The sequence below is a fragment of the Protopterus annectens genome, chromosome 2.part0 (genome assembly GCF_019279795.1).
Source record: "Protopterus annectens isolate FY-2018-M chromosome 2.part0, PAN1.0, whole genome shotgun sequence".
NCBI classification, from domain to species: domain Eukaryota; kingdom Metazoa; phylum Chordata; order Ceratodontiformes; family Protopteridae; genus Protopterus; species Protopterus annectens.
Genome location: NC_056728.1, coordinates 394,202,876 through 394,225,281, shown reverse-complemented (window position 1 = coordinate 394,225,281; position 22,406 = coordinate 394,202,876). Strand labels below are relative to the sequence as shown.

The window sequence follows — 22,406 nt, the reverse complement described above, 5'->3', positions numbered from 1 at the left end:
GAGTTGCGAGGTATTCATCATCATTTGGAAAGTAAGCTGTCATTTATGTTTCACAAATGTGTTCAATTCTTACCCCCTCTTCTTTAGGTAGTGAATGTTAAATTACTACATACAAGTATGGCACTCCATAGGAGTTTAAGTAGTTCACCTCTCTGACATACTGCCCAGTTACAGAGCCTTCATAGTTTGGGATTCATACTTAACCATACAAATGGAGACCAGGGCAGGAATCCAGGCATTAAGAGTGCACCACATTATTTTGATGCATTACTGTGTGTTTCAATAGTGGGAATCAGTGCAGGGTGAAACAGAGCCAATCTGCCATGTACAAATATTCAGTGAAGTTAAGTAGTGTAATGTGTGAATATGTGAATGTGTGTGCGTGTGTGTGCACGTGTGTGTGTGTGTGTGTGTGTGTGTGTGTGTGTGTGTGTGTGTGTGTGTGTGTGTTTGTTTGTTTCTGAAGCTTTGGTGTGCCACAGTGTGTGTGAGCATTGTGACAATAAGTTCATGAGCATCTATGACTGAATGGCTATTCTGAGTGCGAATGTGTGTGTGTGTCTGTGGGGCTGGGATCTTTGGTGGACTTTTGGTATCTGCGGTACAGCTGAAGAGATGTGCTCCACTGCATAGTTTTTCTAAGTGCATACAGGAATGACTGATGGGTATGCAAATTCCCAAGTAATGCAATGTTGCTCTCTAGTGAATTTAGATGACTATGGATCAGTACTTGACACTGCAGTACAAATCATTTCACTCATGTAGGGCAATTTGCACTGCAATGCTACTTGCAATGAATCTCAACCATTTTTGTTACTGAATGACATAACACAGCCCACATACTGTGCAGTAGCACATAAGATACATATTTCAAGAAAGTCAGAAGTCAAGCATGTCCAAATTATGCCTTCAGTTAGTAATGAGCAAAACATTTAGTATTTACAGTACACACACACAAACACACACACACACACACACACACACACACACACACACACACACACACACACACACACGTGCGCGCGCTTGTGTGTGTGTGTGTGTGTGTGTATATATATATCTATATATATATATATATATATATATATATATATATATATATATATATATATATAAAGTTTTTATTACAGCTGTTCAAATACATACAAATAATCTTTCAGAAGTTAAAGTAATACATTCAGAAGGAGTCAGGAAAACTGCTATAAGTAATAAAAGAACAAACAGGTTTAATTCAAAGTCCTTTACCAAACTAAGCGTATATCACACCTCACAGTGAAGGGAGTGAGAAAAACAATGTTCGGCTTAAGTATACATTTGGGAACACATTACATGTCAAAAATGGATGGGGAAAAAAAATTTAAAAAATCTGCTCAGCCATAAGCTGAGAAGACTGAACACCTAAAAAAAGCCAGTTCCATTTACTGTTCAGCATGTTCTAAGTAAAGCCGCATAAATAAGTACGTCTATAAATCTATTAATTTCATGAATAAGAAAAAATAGGAAAAATTATTAAAGTAGAAAATACGCATACGAGGTGAATGCTTCATAGGTTCATAGGTTCATAGGTAGGTACTACGCTATCGGCCCAAGGGCCTACGTAAGCCTAGCCAACAAGGTTCCCTGGCTTATGCCACCCAAGAAAGTTATTTTCCTGTGCCACTGTCGAGCAGAGACACAAAAGTGATCCCCGGGGTGTATTTCCTATTTCCCATCCACTCATCAAGATTTTTCTTGAAGAGTGCTAATGAAGAACTTTGCTTGACATAAATGGGTAGCCTGTTCCAGAGTATAGGAAGTCTTTGGGACAGGAATCTATCCCTCCAGCATGTCCTGTTTATAGTGGTGACAAGGTTTAGAGCATGTAGCTCGGAGGGATTGGGATTTCTTTAGGTGTAGCATGTCCAACAGCTCTGGGTTTGACATGGATTTATATGTTAGGCAGAGATCACCTCGGAGTAGGTGATATGATATGGAGTAAATCTGGAGTTTTTTGAGGTGGTCAGTGTAGGGCATTTGTTTGAGGTCAGTAATCCTCTTTGTGAGGTACTTCTGTGGCCTTTCCAGCTGCTGCAGATGTCTTGTGAGGTACATTCCAAAAAGGGAGTTGTACTCTATAATGGGTTTAATGAGTATCAAATAGAGGGGGAACAATGACCTCTTTTTTTCCTGGATGAGAACCCTTTTATGATTTATGATGAGGTGTGCCACGTAGATGGACTTCCTGACTACTGTGGTGATGTGACTATCAAAGGAGAGACTACTGTCCACCTGGTTCCCAAGGTCTCTTATCACGCAGTCAGTGTTAAGTAGATTGCTATCTATGTGGTAGTTCATGGGTACAGAGTTTTTACCAAAGGGGATGACACTGCATTTTTTGGCATTGAGCTTGAGGCCATGGCTCTGACACCAGGCATCTGTCTCAGTGAGCCCTTCTGTAGGATGTCCACATTATTTGGGGACTTGACTATGGCTCCTAGTTTGCAGTCATCTGCGAACTTCGTTAGCCAGAGGCCTTCTGTGTTAGTCTGTACTTCAGAGAAATAGATACCAAACAGGAGAGGTCCCAGGACGGAACCCTGTGGTACTCCACTTGTCACTGCTTTGAGGTCAGATTTGGAGTCTGCTACTTTCACAGTGTGGGTTCTGTCAGTGAGCCAGTTGGCAAGCCATCTTGTGACTTAGGGATTTATACCTAGTTTAGTGAGTTTAGCTATAATTCCAGAATGGGGGATGGTGTTGAAAGCCTTGGCGAGGTCAAGATAGGCTGTGTGAACCACCTTGCCAATGATCAGAAAGCATCATGCTAAGTAATCATGCTAAGCACCTTCCTTGATTTCTAATCATAAAATAAGTAAATACATAACACACAAGCCAACATCAGCAGTACAGAGGGATTTAATCCTGACAGTGGGCCAGGTCGATTAATGACTTATTCTTTGACTAGTACTAGGCTAACTGCCCTTGTGGGCAATTGCAAGCCTAGCTAATTACCCCATGTGAGAATCAAACCTGGTACCTTGTGTCTGTCAGGTAAACACCTTAACCATTATGCGAGCCCTCCACAAAGGCTTAGGCACTTGACAGTGCTGACAGTGGGGGATGGGGAGTGATCTGTTCACCATGGAGTGAAGGCAGGGTGGAATTGCCGATACATTGTACAGGTAAGGTTGTCACCCATCCCGTTGTCAGCGGGACACTCACGGGTTAAGCCACCATATCCCATTGCCCACTGTATCAAGTAGCGGGACCTGAAAAGTCCCGCTTTTGCGATCACACTGAATTTCCATGGAAAAGTCGCAATTACTTCCGGCTTTTTCACGGCAATTCAGTTACGTCACCAACTCGGACCTGCAGGCAAAGCTGCTGCCTGTTAGGTCCAGGTGCTTTAATTTGTGCAGCAATTGGCTGCAATTTGCGTAAGGGGTGGGGACTGGGGCAGGAAGAGCCCTGCAAAGATCGCAGCTGTAGGAGCAATTTGTTTTAAGCGCTTTTACAGCCGCTAAAAAATGACCGAGATTTTTTTTTTTTTTTATAACAAGCGATCCAGCCAGCCAGCCAGCAATCCTCCTTCAGCCAGCCAGCCAGCCATCCTCTTCCTCCTCCAGCCAGCCAGCCAGCCATCCTCCTCCAGCCAGCCAGCCAGCCAGCCATCCTCCTCCTCCATCCAGCCAGCCAGCCAGCCAGCCAGCCATCCTCCTCCTCCATCCATCCAGACAGCCAGCCATCCTCCTCCAACCAGCCAGCCAGCCATCCTCCATCCAGCAAGCCATCCTCCTCCTCCATCCAGCCAGCCAGCCATCCTCCTCCTCCATCCATCCAGCCAGCCAGCCAGCCAGCCATCCTCCTTCAGCCAGCCAGCCAGCCATCCTCCTCCTCATCCAGCCAGCCAGCCAGCCATCCTCCATCCATCCATCCAGCCAGCCAGCCAGCCATCCATCCATGCAGCCAGCCATTCATCCATTCATGCAGCTAGTCATCCATCCAGCCAGGCATCCATCCATCAAGCCATTCATCCAGCAGCTACTCCCAACAACCAGCTGGCCACGCCAGCCATGCATCCAGCCCCCAGCCATTCATGCAGCCAGCCATCCATCCAGCCATGCATCCATTCATTCAGCCATCCATCCATCAAGCCATCCATCCAATCATTCATCCATCCAACTGCTATTCCCATTAACCAGCTAGCCACTCCAGCAGCCATCCATCATACCCATAACATCATCTCCTTCACCACTCTGGTGGTGACGTCATGGTAGAGGGTGTGACCAGTGTCATATTGGCCACACCTCCATGTTCCACTTTGGCCCGCTTAAAAGGTGGCAATCCTATGTACAGGTCCCATCAAAAGAGTGATTACAATGCAAATATGCAGCCAAGGATACATGTTAGGCTTTTCAAACCACTGATGCATGGTAACCTACTTAATGGGGATGCAGGAGAGCACACCCAGGGATTAAATCTGTGTGAGCCTCTGCAGTGACAACAGTCACTTACAACCTTATCCAGAGGCAGTGGTTATGTCATTCAAATGCTCTCACTGCTACCTAGAGCATAAAGCACCCTTATGACTGCATGAATGATGCCTCAGTATGGGCTGTACAATGAGTGAAAGTCCTGGAGTGGAGGAATGAGTAGGATATCTCTGACTGGAGGGAGGCTTGATGTTCAATAAGCATGGAGCAAACATTACCTAGAAAAAACATGCATAACACATACGAACCAAATGTAACAAAACTAATGCGTTACAGTTACATTTATAAGGGTTTATTCTTACTACTAAAACTGCATCTGTTGCATATTTACTATGTGAATTAAAGGAGCTACTTTTCATTAACTAAATTCATAAGCTTTATTAAAGCCAAGCATAATTTATTAATACAGTGTTAAAAAGTAGCAATTGTGTAAGTGCATTAAGGCACTCAAGAGTGCTGTTGTTTGTGTTAACTACATGCCAAGGTGTATAGGGCACTCTTCTTTTGAGCTTATGCCTTAAAAATCACTTAGTCATACTATTATCATATCATCAGATCTAATGCATCTTATGCTTTAATGCTTAGTAGTTCTACAAGTTAAAGTTATATACATATCTCTCAACTGTTATGACTAAGCATAGCCCTATCATTTTTTGCTGTCAGATTTTGCCTTGCTCCTCTAGATTTAATGATTTTCTTTAACAAATTAAATATTCCCAAGATTTTTTTGTTACATGCATAATTAAATGACTAAATTAAACATGTACAAAATTTCCTTTTTGGCAAATACATTATATGTGGTCTGCTTACTGAAGATCTCCTATTATGAAAAATAAGACAACCCTTCTCTTTTTGACCCTCCACTATGACTTTTTAAGGACTATGCTCAGACGTTGAAAGGTATGGTCATGTGACCAGTCTGTATATCATTTAGCCATAATCAGCTAGTCATCCCTCATTAACCTACCTGTCACCTATTCACAATGCACTTGCATCCTCACTCAAGTGCAGATATAAAATATATGCAACAGCATGCACATTTATAACATGTATGGTGTTCTTCTGCCACATGCAGAAATACACAGTATGATGTCAGACTACTTTGTTAAGCAGTTATGTTTATTTCATAGACTCCTTATCAGGCAATGCAGTTGTTGCGTAACATCACTATGTCATCTCTAGAATTACCTTCCCATTCTCAGTGCTGTTTTTTCCTGGTTATTACCGTTGACAGACACACACACACACACACACACACACACACACACACACACACACACACACACACACACACACACACAAAGATTTCTTCTTCCTGTAGGGTTTGGAAATATAACAGAATGAGGCCTTGAGTAATACAAGCACATCCATCTGGAGACAGTAATGACACAGTAGACCCTTGCCATGCATGTGGTGTTATTGAAGCCCTGTCTAGTGTGTACCTTCTTTATGAGTTTCTGGGGAACTTGTATTTGTGGATTATTCTTGCACTGTACTCAAGATATCGCAAAAAATGTAATATTGATTGCTGTTACACATATAGTGTTCGACCTTTTGGGTTCTGGGTAGAGTGTGCATAACAGTGCTAATCTTTTTCTCTATTAGACTTGGTCCTCAGTGACTACCTTGGGATTCCATGCTATCCTGACATATATATATATATATATATATATATATATATATATATATATATATATATATGTGATTTGCTTCAGGACTGCAGGGACCATCATTTATTTCACATGTACTTGTAGGTTTGAGACATAGAGATAGCTCAGCCTTATATGTATGGATGTACAGTAAACACTGCTCGTACCCCAGGATGTAAAAATAAATTTAATGACTCCACACAGTGCAGGTACACTCCAGGTAAAAAACTCCACACAGAATAAAGATGCAGATGTAAATCCAGGTTAAGCGCTTTCAACTGTAGTATAACAGTCTTCCTCAGAACAAAGCATTACACAAATTGATGTCAATTTATACCCATCTAAATTAGATAATGGTATAATTACTGAAAAAACGCCAAAAAGTTAAAGGCATATCATCTAATATGCATCCTACATATATTATATATTTTTATTTTTATTTTTATTTATTTTCATTTTTATTTATTTTTATTTTTATTTATATTTATATTCATCAGCACAGTTTTGATAATATATGTAGGATGCATATTAGATGATATGCCTTTAACTTTTTGGAGTTTTTTTCAGTAATTATACCATAGACTGTTATACTACAGTTGAAAGCGCTTAACCTGGATTTACATCTGCATCTTTATTCTGTGTGGAGTTTTTTACCTGGAGTGTACCTGCACTGTGTGGAGTCATTAAATTTATTTTTACATCCTGGGGTACGAGCAGTGTTTACTGTACATCCATCCGTATTGAGTTATCCAGTTGCATTCTCTTTTTACGTTTTCAGCCTTATATGTTATTACCATAATTGTTGACTATGATATGTTGTACATTCCTGTTCTCCTTTTGGATGACCCCCCTGATCCTAAGGCCTATTATTTTATATTTGTAGCATGACCTGTCTACGGGATGCCTCACTCAAGCACAAGATGGATGTCAGCACCACGTACTGTGTACCTTATATGCACACTGCATGTCAGCAGCGCACGCTGTGCTATTTATCTACACATTGCATCTCAACAAAGATACTTTAAAAAAAATTAGGAGGTGCTCTCTCTAAGACCAACAACACTGAATCAATGGGCCCAGACAGTATCCCTGGATGCCTTCTAAATAGCATGAAACATGATCTATCAGGGCCTCTGGAATTGCTATTTAACTGTAGGATTCATGACTCATGGATGATGAAAGGCAACAGTCATCCCTCTGCACAAAGGTGGGCCATCTACAGACCCATAAGTCTCACTAGTCTTATATGTAAAGCCATGGAAAGAATTATCATGGAGATGATCAATAGAGATATAATAAACCTCCAGATACCAGACCCAACCCAGTTTGGTTTTGTCAAGGGCAGATCATGTCTACTTAACCTGGTGGACTTCTGTGAGAAGGTCACCAAAGTAATGGATAAGGGGAAAATCATTCACATCCCCTACCTTAACCTGGCCTAGGCATTCGACACAATACCCCACTTGGGCATTGTTTACAAAGTCAAGAAGTTAGGTACAAACCTGTATGTCACCCGCTGGATAGCAAACTGGCTCACAGACAGGACCCAGGAAATTAGAACTGAGGAGTCCACCTCTACAAAGAGGCCAGTCACAGGTGGAGTCCCTCAGGGATAGTCCTTGGACTGCTCCTTTTTGGCATTTACTTCTCAGAAGTCAAGGCAATGTCAGTGGTCTCTGGCTGACTAAATTTGCAGATGATTCCAAATTAGGAGCTGTCATTGAATCTCACACTGTCACAAAAGTCACCAGAAGTGGCTGGCGCAAACTACTGGTGTCAGAGCCATGGACTAAAACTAAATGGCAAGAAATGCATAATAGTATCCTTTGAGAAGTCATTCATCCCTGATAACTATCATATTGACAACACACCCCTTAGAGTTGATCCAGTAGTTAGGGACTTTGGGACGCACATAGATAGCAATCTAGCCTTTGATCATCACATGTCTACATTGGTGAGGAAATCATTCTATGCAGCTTATAAACAAAGGTATGGCATCTAAGTCCAAGGAAGTCATTGTTCCATTGTATTTGGCATTCATCAGACCTACCTTTGAGAACAATGCCCCTTTGGTATGTATCTAACCAGGCATATCCTACAAGTGGAATGTCCACAGAAATTCCGCACTAAAAGAATTCAGGGCATAAGTAATATGTCCTATGCAGACCGCTTTAAGGCCCTATCCCTGTATTCTGTCTCCTACAGGCTTTCAAGGGGAGATCTATGCCTGGCATACAGGGCATTGTCAGACCCCACTCGGATGGACTTCCTGCATATCCACAAAACAAAAAGCACCAGAATTACCAGTTCTAAAGAGTTAAACCTTGCCTGTGATATAAACAGGACCTGCTGAAGATATTGGTATATATCCCAGAGACTACCCCATCTATGGAACAGGCTCCCCATCCATGTAAAGCAGAGTTCCTCCCTAACCCAATTCAAGTGCAACTTGGACAATTGGATGGGAAAATAGAAATTCATCCATGGTTTGGTACCTATGTCTCTAATGGAAACAGATAACCTGTAAATGGTTCATCTCCCAGGCCAATGATTACACTTAGCAAGGGTATCAGAACTTGTCAGAAATTTGGGATGCATGGCTAGGCTTAAAATGGCACTTGTGGTCTTTAGCCTAGTAAACACCTATGAACCTATGAAACTATGAAACTATGAACTATGCAGATTGGCTACACAATGCATGTCATCACACATTGTATAACTATACTTTATCCTGCATGCAATCACCACACTCTGTGTTTCTTATCTACACACTGCATGCCAGCACCACACACTGTGTATGTTATTTACACACTGTACCCCAGCACCACACACTATGTATCTTATTTACACACTGCATGCCACACCAGACAATATGTATCTTCCCTACACACCACAGGCAACACCACACACTATGTATCTAATGTGTACACACTGCATGCGAGCACCAAATACTGTATACCTTATCCACATACTGCATGCCAGCACCATGCACTGTGTATTTTATCCACATACTGCATGCCGACACCGCACAATGTGTATCTTCTCTACACATTGCATGCTGGCACCACACACTCTGTATCTTATCAACACACTGCACACCAGCACCCCACACTGTGTACCTTATCCACATACTGCATGCCAGCACCACACACTGTGTATCTTATCCACATACTGTATGCCAGCACCACTCTCTGTGGATACCTTATCCACATACTACATGCCAGCACCACATACTGTGTATTTTATCCACATACTGCATGCCAGCACCACACACTGTGTACCTGATCTACATTCTGCATGCCAGCACCACACACTGTGTATCTTATGTACATACTGCATGTCAGCACCACACACTGTGTATCTTATGTACACACTGCATGCCAGCACCGCACACTATGTATCTTATGTGCACACTGCATGCAGGCACCACACACTGTGTATCTTATCTAAACACTGCATACAAGCACTACACAATGTGTATCTTCTCTACACACTGCATGTCAGCACCACACATTGTGTACCTGATCTACATACTACATGCCAGCACCACACACTGTGTACCTGATCTACATACTGCATGCCAGCACCACACACTGTGTATCTTATGTACACACTGCATGTCAGCACCACATTGTGTATCTTATCTACACACTGCATGTCAGTACTACACACTGTGTATCTTGTGTACACACTGCATGCCAGTACCACCCACTGTGTATCCTATGTAAACATTGCATGCCAACACTTCACACTGCGTATTTTATGTACACACTGCATGCCAGCACCACACACTATGAATTTTATGTACACACTACATGCCAGCACAACATGCTGTGTATCTTATGCACATGGTTAATTATCTATACACTGAGTACCAACACCTTGCACTCTGTAGCTTCTCCACACACTGCATGTCATCACACATTGTATATCTTATCTATATACTCCACGCCAGCACCACCCACTGTATAGCATACACACACACACACATACATATATATATATATATATATATATATATATATATATATAGGAGCATAACAGGAAGCAGATAAACCTTCAATGCATGTCTGACTCACTGTTTATTTTTGACAGTCTAATGCCCAACAGTATTTATCTGATTCACATAAAACATTTATTGTGTCGGTGTGTATGTTATATATTATTAGTGGCATGCATGTTGATGTGCTGCTCCTGTACTGTAATTTCCTTTTGATTATGCTTCTCCTCATACTGTGATGTATGTTGTATTTTGCACTGGAGTGCTTGCATTCAAGGCTTGTGAAATGTGCATTAACTTAATATTTCTCTAAAAAAACAATGGCAGTAAAATATGATAAGAAATAGCTTTGTTTTTGAAAGGGATTTCTCACTATGACTGTGGCCACTTTTCAATAGAGATCTGAAGTAGTGTTATATTATTTCAGAATATGTCATCTCATTACTTAAAATGTATGCTTTAAAACAAAGTCGATTTATTTCAGATTGGCTGAAAATGCTTCTGTATGCTGTCTATCAAGGTATTCATAAAGTACTTTACTGAAGATTAATAAACCTGACTGTTGAAAATCCTGCTTATTTTTTTTCTAGAGTATGTAAGCATCTTTCTGAAGCTTATAAGTATTTGGGCATAATTAGATCTTTCTTAGTGGAATGTTCTCAGATCATGTAAAGAAACTAAGTTACTACAAAAAAGGATCTGATTTATAAATCACTTTGCATGCCATATGAGGGACTGCTTTAAGAAAAAAGCTGATCTTCTCCTGAATTCACTTGAAGCCTTAGGTAGGTGACACCATGTCAAGTGGGCACTGGAAGTATATTATTTGGGCTAAACAATGGAAAAAAATATGAAGAACGGAACTGGTATACAATTTTAAACTTTAAGGTACGACACTTTACTTGTTTACAGCTTACAGTATTTTAGGATGGTGTCCAATAACTGTACAGCCTTGTATGAGTTAATTCATGATGAATATAGTTATAATAAGCTAGCAGAGCATGGAAGAGTCAAGAAAATTAAGTGCATGTACATGAGTTTTGTTTAGTGTCTCTTATTGTCAGCTGCTTCCGAGTTATTTGGGGAATCTGCAAGGATTTGTTAAAAATACAGAATTCCTGCCACATATTAGCTGGATGGTTAATTCCCTTTGGATTTAGTGGGGCAGCAGTTTTCTGACAATAATACTTCGGACAGCAGAAATGAAACCAAGAATTTAAATAGGCAATAACAAATTACTATCAAGAAATGACATTCAGATGATGGACATTCTTGTTTAATATGAATACCTTCAGATATTTTTGATTTTTTGATTCCTATAGATAAATTCATTAAAAACCTACATGTATTCTGAAACATTTATGCTTTAACACGCATAGAATATTATTCTAGAAATGCATTATGTATTACCACTTGTCTTCCCCTCACCCATATACTTTATTCATCTGACTTTGAATATAGGCAACCATTTGAAATGTTGGGACTCACAATGCCAAGTCCAGAATGTGGAGACCGAATGAATGAATGAATAAAAATCCAAACTTAAATATATTAAATCCACGATTTCCAATTCTTGGAATATTTCATTTTCTCAGAAGTATGGCTATCATGGAGTCGGTATAAATAAATTTGTGGGTGAATCTTTCACTGCTCATTTTGGGGATCCAGGAGAGCTGTCTGGGAATGGTATGGTCAGACTGAAATATGAAAAGGACAATGGTGGTGCGGTATGAAAGCAGTTGACATTGGGTAAAGAAAGTATAGCATTTAATGGGTCTGAACTGAGAATACTGCTTATGTATAAAATGCTGTGTTCTAGATACCTTAAAAATGTAACAGGAAGGAAGAGGATGAGTTTCCTTCCAAACAAACACTGAGAGTGGCAGCCTGCCTATAACTTTGTGTTTTGATTGCTATATAAAAGTCTGGAAATTAAGACTGTGGTTTATGATTTTTAAGCCTAAAAATAAGATAATATAAATGAGTTTTCTGCACCATATTTACATAATATGGTTGCAGATCTATAATCCCTGCCTGTGTGTCTAGATATAAATGCTCATAATTCCTGCAAAGTTTTAAAAATGCTCCTCATCCCTTCTACAGACTCCAGTATTCTATAAAACATCTCCGGTTAATATGCTGTTAGTGAAAACATATCAGTGGTTAGCCTGTTCAGCTTTTCCAGTTTGACAAGTAGGATGTAATTGAATTATTAAGTGTTATATTTTGAGGAGTAACCAATGGGGTTTGAGAAGGAGTTTTCATGGTCATATTGAATAAACTGATAACAGTAATGTTGAAAAAGTACGCAATACTTTTCTTCTTCTTCAGAATAAAAAGAAAGAAGCTGCCCCCCTCTACTCCTTTTAGAACTAGGGACCTTTGTTGGCACCTGAAAAAGTTCCCTTTGTGTTGGTCCAGTTTGAGGCATGCATTAGTCTATAAAGGGGTCCATCTCTAGTCTTTGATATTTGATAATGACAGACAATATCTCTGTCGAGTGAACATTGGAACAGCTGCAGAGTGCAACTAAAAAGGAAGCTAGTCCTTTTATAAATGAAACTTGAGCCTCAGTAGTAGTGATGTTAACAGGCTTCTCTACTGTACAAGTATTCAGATTGCCTAACATAAACGTTTTCTTGGTTATTTTAGGTAGGCAAGAAGCTAGCAGTGAGGTAATTGCTAGCAAAGGTACCTTTTTATTTGAATACTTCACTAGTACCAATACTGGCGGAGGCTGCAAGGACACTGAAATGGCAGATTGCATAGCCTTATTTTTTGAGCCACTATTAATTGTACTAGCCTCAGAAAAAAATGCAGATGTTCATAGTTTATCAGAGTGCTGGTGAGGATTCCGTCGTTTCTGTTAAAAGTCTCAGCGCTCATTTGAATGATTTCCTGAAATGTTCTGAGTTTTCTGTTTCCAGATTGTGATGACATCAGGTCACCATGATGATCTGTGGAATCAGTGATCAAGTGGTTATGCCCGTCTAAAACCTTAAAAGATTTTTACCTAAAATGCATGAAGTAGTATTGTAGACAGTAATCATTCTCTAGTTAACTGTGAACCTGGTAAGATTTGTATTTTGCTATGCTATACAAGAGTGTGCACTGTATGGATAATAAATAAAATAACTCATAGTCACCAAATCTGAATATTCTGAGTCATTAAATACAGCATAAAACATGACATGTTATTAGAAGTGAGACTGAATTAAAATAAAAATGCTACCAATTGTGCAAAGGAAGAAGAAGAAGAAACAGCAACAATGCAAACCAGTGCCACAAAGAGCTCCTTCAACAATTCGACTACCATTTTTGTCATGGCATTGACTCAGCTGAGTTGGCAACTACAAAACCGAAAGCAAAGAGAAAAATAACATTAAATGACAAATTTCAGTCCAGTAGAAAAATTTGAGTGTACAACCATTAGCACCATCACCACCACTAAAAAAGCAAACATTTGTATGCTGAAAAAACTGCAATAAAATTAACAAAGAAAACCATGATGTTCAGGTAAACTCAGTTTTTTATGCCATTGCTAGAATCATTAAGCCCATTTCTGATTCTTTTATATATGCTAAATGTAATTTGGTTACATCTGAGATGGGACAGGCCAGATAGATGAGCATTTTGTGCCTAAAGAAAATGGGATGTATGAAAGGATTTGCTTCCATAACTGTGTTCAGGAAGGGTGTGAGTCTGTGGAAGCAACTGTGAGTGAGTCCAGCACAAATGATGTTGAGCATTGAGACAGAGTTGTTGCCTAAAATTATACCATACAATACTGAAAAACAAAATAACCAAAGGACCAAATCTGCATACAAATATTTCTACAATAACTGTCATTCGATTTATCTCTTCTTTGAATTAAATCTAGGTCAGACTGTTCATTACAAAAGTTAGATGGAAAAAAAGAGATGAGATGCAACAGCGGTGACTGTTGCCACGTCTGCAGAGCTGATACTGCATTTCGAACCAATAATGGAGGTGCAGCGAGATGAAATGAAAGACCCAACCAGGCTTTTTATGACACGTCTGAGATGAGCAGACCGTCATTACTACTGGATAAGCAATTGCATGAATGGGAGAATCTGAAAAATAAGAGTCTCTGAATAAGCATCTTTAGAGCCTAAAGGACAAACTAGTCATAATAAACACAATGGGACTGTAGCACAGTGACATTTTGATGTCTTAGAAATGCTATTTTGATGTTGTGTAGCTGCCATATATATATATACATTATATTATGGTAAGAATTTAAAGGTGATATACATAGACAACATATTATGGTAGTAAAACCTATACTAGCAGAAGCTAATGTGAATCAGCGGAAAAGTTATGGCTAAAAAAGAGGTGGACTTCCATGAAATCGGAGACATTTTTTCTCTTACAGAGTGAAAATATATACCAGGAATGGAGACTCTTGGGTAAGGTCCTGAGTAAAGAATCTGTGGATTCATTCGGGGAGTACCAGAAGCCTAACTGTGAACCTACTCAAGGACTATCAGAAGCCTACATGTGGATTTACAAACATACTGCCAGAAGCCTACCTGTGGTTTTACACAAGTTCTACCAGAAGTCTACTTATGGATATACACAAACACTAATAGAAACCTACCTGTGGATTTATACAAGTACTATCAGAAGTCTACCTGTGGTTTACACAATTACTAAAGGAAACCTACCTGTGGACTTATACAAGTACTACCAGAAGACTACTTGTGGATTTACACAAGTTCTACCAGAAGGTTCCCTGTAGATTTACACTAGTACTACCAGAAATTGACCTGTGGATTTACACAAGTACTACCAGAAGACTACCTGTGGATTTACTCAATGAGTATTAGATGCCAAACTGCGTGGATGCATTTGAGGTAGTTTGATCACAGCTGCTACACCAAGCTTGTAAATTGTTAGGAACTCTGCATTTCATGGAGAGATTATAGGTAAAAGAGTTGGAGTGTAAGTAACCAGAACTATACTAAAGCAAAAGTGTGCTTGCTTTTGTTTCAAGTTAAATTGAATTTTAATTGGGATTTCTTGGTGAACATAAACTGCACTTAACTTAAATAAATTGTCTCCTGTAAGAGACACTTGCTGCAAATATGGGGAACACGGACACAGGTTGGCCAATATATAATGGACTACACACGTTTTTCATTCCTGCATCACATCTTGCAAGTGCAGAACATTTGTGGGTTAATTACTTCACTTGAAAAAAGAGACAGAACTGATTTTTGTCCAGAGTGTGAACTGCTTTATTTTGCAAAACATCAAGAAATCATACAGACTTAGTTGCAGAACAAAACAAATATGGGTAAGCATGTAGCAGCTCTTCGGGCAGGAGTGAAATCACTGACATACATTTACTAACTTTTCAGAAACAAATGAAACTGATATCCTCTCTGTTATCTGTCTCAAAGACTGCTCCACCCATAGCCGGCCTTAGGCATAGGCCAACTAGGCAGCCACCTAGGGCGCCACTCTAGCAGGGGCGCTTTTTCAGTAATTTTTTGATGTAGGTAGACTAGGATGGGGTCACCAGGTGGTGTGGTGGGGGGCGCAGTGGAGCCCTTTTGCCTAGGGCACCAGTTGACCTAGGGCCGCTCCTGGCTCCACCACTAAAGAAGCTGAGGAAGGATGATGACCTTGAAGCCTGTCTCATTGCCTTTGGAAGATATGCCACTCAGGAGAACTGAGATTGATCTAACTGAGCTACAACTTTGGCTTCCCAACTTAATGGAGCATCATTGCAAGTGTATATGGACATTGAAGGTGTTAAGTACTTGCATTATAAAAAACTTAATAACTGCAAGTTTGGGCTTGTGTAACTTCTGATATGCAAACAATGAAATGTTATAACTGGACATCCAGTTCAAATAAAATAAACAATCAAATGTCTAATTTAGAAAGTGTTTTAAAATTATGGTTAGAAAAAGAAGTGAACACTTTCCTAGTGAAATTATGTGGACCAAGACTATTTGGTACTTTCCAAGATTAAAAATGCTAGTTTCATGGGTCCTTCCAGTATTTCTGCATGCCTACTGAGAAGTACTAAATTTAATTTAGCAAAGCTCCTCCATTAACTCTTAACCCTTAACCCTTGAGTCTTTCCACTAGTTACATCCCTGATGTGTGGAGAACAGCTGTTGTGATGCACTTGTTTAAAAGTGGTCCCTCTACTGACTGTGAGCATTACAGGCCTATAAGCCTTGTTACTATTATCTGCAAAGCTATGAAATGTGTTACAGTTCAATCAATAAACAGTGATGTAGGTAACTAAATTTCTAGATCCACACAAGGCTGCATTTGTAAAAGGCAGAGCATGACTGCTCTACCTAGGTGGGTTTTTCAAAAGAGTTACTGGGGCTATCAATAATAGGCATACAGTCAATGCTACCTACCTAGACCTTGCTGAATCCTTTGACACTATCTCCCCTGCTGGGATCATAGAGAAACTCTGCCAACTCAATGTTAACCATATAAATTTTGCTGAGTATCTGACAGAACACATGCTTTTAAGGTCAGGTATGTTTCCTCTTGACAGAAAACTATTACCAGCATCATCACATATGGCTCTGTCCTGAGCCTGTTCCCCTTGGTATATACTTCTTTGTCATGAAAGCTGAAATCAATGGACTATGGGTAATCAGGTATCAAGTTTTTTGATGATTGTGAATTGTGTGCAGTTATTAAATCACATTCCTATACTCAGCTTCTCCAATGAGGGGTAGACCAGACAAATATTTGATGTGATAATCATTTGGTTACCCCTAATGCTAACAATGCAGTATAGTTTGGAAAAGCTATCTTTGATTCCACTTATAGTATAGATAATGTTCAACTTAAATCAGACACAGTCATCAAGGACTTGAGGAACCTTCTTTTAATGACGATTCTCCTTTGACCACCTTTTTCTATGTTACATAGAAAATCAATTTGCCTTGCACGATCTATGCTTTGTGGTATCTCTTCAAAGTCCACAGAAGTTATAGTCCCACTTTATTCATCCCTTATTAGGTCCATTATTGAATACTGTGCCCTCTTTGGCATGTACCCTTCTAAGCAACTAAACTGATTTGCGAGACCTAGATGTTTCCTCATCAAAAAGTTCTCAGATCTCAATACCCTTAGCTACACCTATAGATTAAAAACTCTCTCCCTATACTCAGCATTATATAGATACCTGAGGAGTTATCTGTGCTTAACTTAGTTCTCTCTGGTATGAATGACTCAGCACCATTTGAACTCCTTCACCTAAATCAAACTAGTAGTAAAGCAAATGCACCTTCTCTAGGGACCTAAACCTATACTAGCACACCACCACCACCAAGTAGCATGATAGGTGCCTAACCCAGTATATGTCACACTTGTGTAATAGGCTGTCCTGACCTATCAAGCTAGGCTGGCCTGACATATCAAGCTAGGCTGTCCATACATATCTAGCCTAGTACTTCACTAACAATCTTAAAAACAGTTTGGATAACTCAGTGGTTATGCTTATTGAATGTGTATTAGCTATTAAAATATTGTTTAAGACTGAGAAACTTAAACCTGTAACTAAAAATGTGCAGATATCTGTGAACACACACAAACTGTCAGCAAGTGAACACCTTTGAATTGGATGTGGGAAGAGGGGGTAAAAATGTTTAAATAGCAATAGGAAATTTAAGCCTAGCATTAGATTTTTACCCAGTAGGTAGTTTATGAAATGTAAGTGCCTAGCAAAAAATTAATTTCTAACCTTTATTCTTCCTACAGCTGTTTTCAGTGTTAACCTGGCATCAGGGCAAAAGGGATGCAAGCTACTAGGAGGTGCAATTAGCACCTAAGAAGAGTAGTTAGCTAGGTGAGGAGCAACTACAAGCCAGCATTCATTTAAACAGTCACAAACAATATTGTGGTCCACCACTCCTCAGCTTGTGAGTGTACATTGTTTGTTTCTTAGTTCTTGACTTGCAAGATAACTTTTGTTCTTTTGCTCCTTGAATTGCCAAAGGACGTTTTTTGGGCCTCAACTTGTGAAAGTCTTTTTTGATCCTCAGACATTTGTTTTTGTTCCCCAACTTTTGGTTGAAGGGGTGCCAGTCTGGAAACTGCATTCCTAACATTTTTTTTAACTTTTATCATCCTGAATTAACTTCAACAGATATACTTGCCAAGCAGAAATTGGAAAAGGGATATGTGGCTTGTAAACTAAGTTCATCAATAGAAGATTTATTGCCAGAAATATAAACATGTCAAGTTTAGCATGAATCTGTATTGCCAATAACAGGCTGGTCACTATGTAGAGTGTTTGCTAATTACATGAATGCAAGAGTCAGCAGTGCTGAAGTTAGCAGGAAACAGATTGCTAGCACTTACTTTTCTGAGACCTAGAAAGTTCACTGAATGATCATTGGATCTTGCACCTAGCCTTACCCATACTGTATAGCATAGCTGAAATTAGAAGCAGTGAATTCTCCATTAATGAAAAGCAGTGCTTTCCACTTTGCATTTGTTAATTCTAGGAGTACTAACCTTATATTGCTTGTGCGCCCAGAAGGAGTCACCTTATACCTGGAAAGCCTAACAAAGTCTGCACCTCATATTTTAATCCAATAAAGCCCAGCTACTTTGGAAATACTAAATTAACTCCCCAATCTCTCAGGTAACTTAATTATTTGAGTTCTGTACCTTATCATCTAATCTCTCATATGCATTCATGTAATCTGACCAATAAAATTCTACTTCTAATTCTCACTACTGCCTTTTCTTTGGGTTTTACGTTCTTGCTGCCACATATATTCTGGCTCTTCCTTTTTGCTCTCTGGTACTGTTGACCTGTGTCTTCCTATTGCAATGGTAGTAGAGGCCTTACAAGCCTTCATTTCTGCTGCTGCACTAATCCAAGCAATAGTTATGGCTTACTATGCCTTGTAACATACACAGAACCGTCCTCGCTAACTTTTCTGCCTGCTTCTCTGTACTGAGTCATTGTCTTACACAGAACTCAATACTTTCTTGGGTACTGGTAAGGCCTTTCATCTGTTTTATTTGTTCTGATTTATTCTCACCCACTTTGTATTCCTTGCCTTCCTGCCCCCTTGTCCCTACCACCACTTAGCTTGTCTGTATGACTGAAAAACTAGGCTTGGTTCCCGGCAAAGACTGTAATGCCACTAGTGGGTGACTGAGTTAAGAAAGGGAGGCTGAGTTTTTGTCTAAATATCATGGTATATCAGTTCTGCAGGCTAAAAGTACTACATAACTTGCATATGAGGGGATATATGACGTGGTCTGGTTACTTCCTCAGCACATAAAGCAACTTCAGAGACTACTTCAAGATTCAGATAAGTACTGACAGGTGACACCAAGCAGAGCAGATAACATATGACATCCCTATTACTGGCGCAGCCACTCACTAGACAAAAGGTAAGTAACCATGAAAATTGGTTGACTTTATATAGTATTTCTGACTGATACATTATATTTCATTGTTCCACCATAATAAAACTATCACCCTAAGCAGTTCAACAGAGTATGTAGACTGCACAAGTAATGTGGGCAATGCAGTCTGCTACTACTTCATTTATATATCCACTGTCCTTCCTTCCACTGTTTCAATTCTCATTTCAGAGCCCATCTCACAGCAAAGCTATAGCTGCTTACAGTCTCGGATATGGTACTGTATTTGTTATATATTTGCATTTATGAACCAGACGGGAAGATTGATCCACATGGATCTTTTTCGGACTCAGCCTAGAAGCACTGTGTAGTTAAATGATTTGTTCAATGTCACACATTTGGCAAATAGAGGTGGAAGGATTCAAACTTTTGACTACAATAAGAGCTTATTAATAGCTCACGCCCTTAATACCCTGCACCAACTGACCAATAGCTGAAATACAGCTGACTTTACTTTTTTAAGCATTCAGCTACTGAAACAGATGCATCTGTAGAAATACACCCCACTTAAAATTAACTGCATTTATCTGCATTGCTTTAGCACAGTTAATCACTCACTGATATTTCAAAGGTACTTTATTTATGCACACATGGCCTTTCTTGGATTTCATAATTCTACTGTCACTCTACTACAGCCTACTTAGAAATGAATTAAACTGGTACGGTTTGGTTTCCTGACAAGTATTCCATTCATTTGTGATAGCCTCAGGCAAGTGCTTTCACAAATGAACAAAACATTTTGATTGCAAGCAGCACTTGAGAGTAAAGGGTAACAGGAAATAACCATGCTCCTTCACCCTCAGTGTGGAGGGATGCACCCCCACATCCACACTACTGATACATTCTGACACTGAGCTTGCACCATCATAGAGAAAAATAAAATCCCTGGTACACAAGGCAAGTCTTCCTTGCATAGAGCAGCAGCCGGTAGCACACAAGTGCTTGCACAAATGAATGTCAGTCGCTAGCGTTTTAAAAACAGTTCTATCTCTGATACAGGCTATTTTTAGCTTTTTTCCTGTGGAACTTCAGAGCTGATACAGAAATGGGCTTACATGTAAGCAATCCTGCTTAAAAAGGCACTGTCGTATGTTGTTTTCTTTGAAGAGATAATTCCAACTATGTAAATATAAATTAAATTGGATTAAATAACCATTATAGATCTGTTTTTTAACTGTGTCAGTGGTTCTAATTTTATGGATGAATTACAATTGTAGTTTCGTAAGAAGCACAACATGCATTATTTACTACCCAATCTGCTATGGCAGTCTTACACCAGCTGTGTCCTGGGAACTTTTAGAATGCCAGCATTACAAACCACATCTATGTCTCAAAAATATATTGTCTATACTGCGGAGTTTTCCCACTTGAGATTAAAGTTTTATTTACCTGTAAATGGAACAGGAGCAAAGATCTCCTTCCTGTGAAACATAGCACTACACAACCCATTACAGGAATCAGAACAACACTGTTAACAAGCTAAACTCAACTCTATAAGAAGAAAAATAAATGCAATAGTAAATGGTGCAAAGAGTAACACTATAAGACCATATAATATTCCATGGAAATGAGAACAGAAACACCCGGAGAGAGTCCAGCAAGCTGCATCCAAAGCAGCACTGATTCTTCCTTATTCCATTGGTCATTCTGTAGGTAACAACAGGCATCTAAGCAGCTCCATGTAGTCCTGAGAGAAACATGCAGCTCTACATGATAAACTAGCACAGAATCAGTAAAGAAGTCTAAATAATAAATTGCCAAAATTTGGGGCATTCATATATGTGGAGAACATCCACATCTGTGTTGCTAAAGAGACTTGCTTTATGTAATCAGAATACTCTCTTTATATCAGGTGTTGCACATTTCCACTTTTCATGCCTGACTGTGCTGGAGTCTCTGTATTTGTCAGGGAAAATATTATACCTCAAGGCAGATCCCTAGGGCAGAGATGGATCCAGCACTAGGTGACCTAGGCAGCTGCCTATGGCCTATGTTGGCTGAGGAGGGGACCACCTTTGCATTCTGTTAGCAAAAAAAAAAAAATACAAAATTAGGACCATGTAGGAGAACTTCTTTCTGTAAACACAGCAAGCATTAGGATCTTGCTGGAGAACTTTCTTACCTCGAAGGAGTCCTTACTTTGTGACTTCCATGAGCCTCAGAAACCTTAGCATTAAGACAACATCCTAATATCAACTGTAGAAATCCATGTGAGATTTAAGTAGATACTGGTAACATCCATGGGGGAGATACAGAGCAACAAGATTTGTTGCAATGGATATGCAAAGCACAGATCTATTTTGGTGAATGCACAGCTGCTCTTTCCTTTAGAGCAGATGTAGGTGCACGTGCATGAGTGTGGGTGTGTGTGTGTGTGTGTGTGTGTGTGTGCATGCACGCGCGCATGTGTGCACACATAAGCTTGTGCTTTCAAAGTCAGATCATGGTCAAATGAAGCCTTAGGCAGAGTAATGGACTGGCACCCACCACAGCCCCCCCAGCACCCCCCACTTACAGCCATTCCAGTGTCCCATTACTTGACTATTTCTTCCCAGTTACCATAAACAGTGTTAAATTCTGTCAGTGTGCATACTAGTTTCTTTTTACTTCTACGATGATTACAAATATTTTTATTTAATTTAAAACTTTTATTTCAAATTTTATAACATAAACACTGATAGTCATTTGCTTAATAAAACAATATAGTCTAACAATGAAAAGAGACTTATCATGAACAACAATAAACATCTCTGCCCTTGAAACTCACATTCAATGAGACTGCATTTAAACCCACAATTATAAAAAATACATCTTGCCAGTGTGGATTAAGTTTAC

General features: G+C 39.5%; 1 long non-coding RNA gene across 1 annotated transcript in view; it reads right to left on the bottom strand.

Annotated features, from left to right (window-relative positions):
* The window catches only part of LOC122793100, a 646,673-nt gene that overhangs the window by 267,601 nt on the left and 356,666 nt on the right, over positions 1-22,406 (bottom strand). The window lies entirely within an intron of this gene.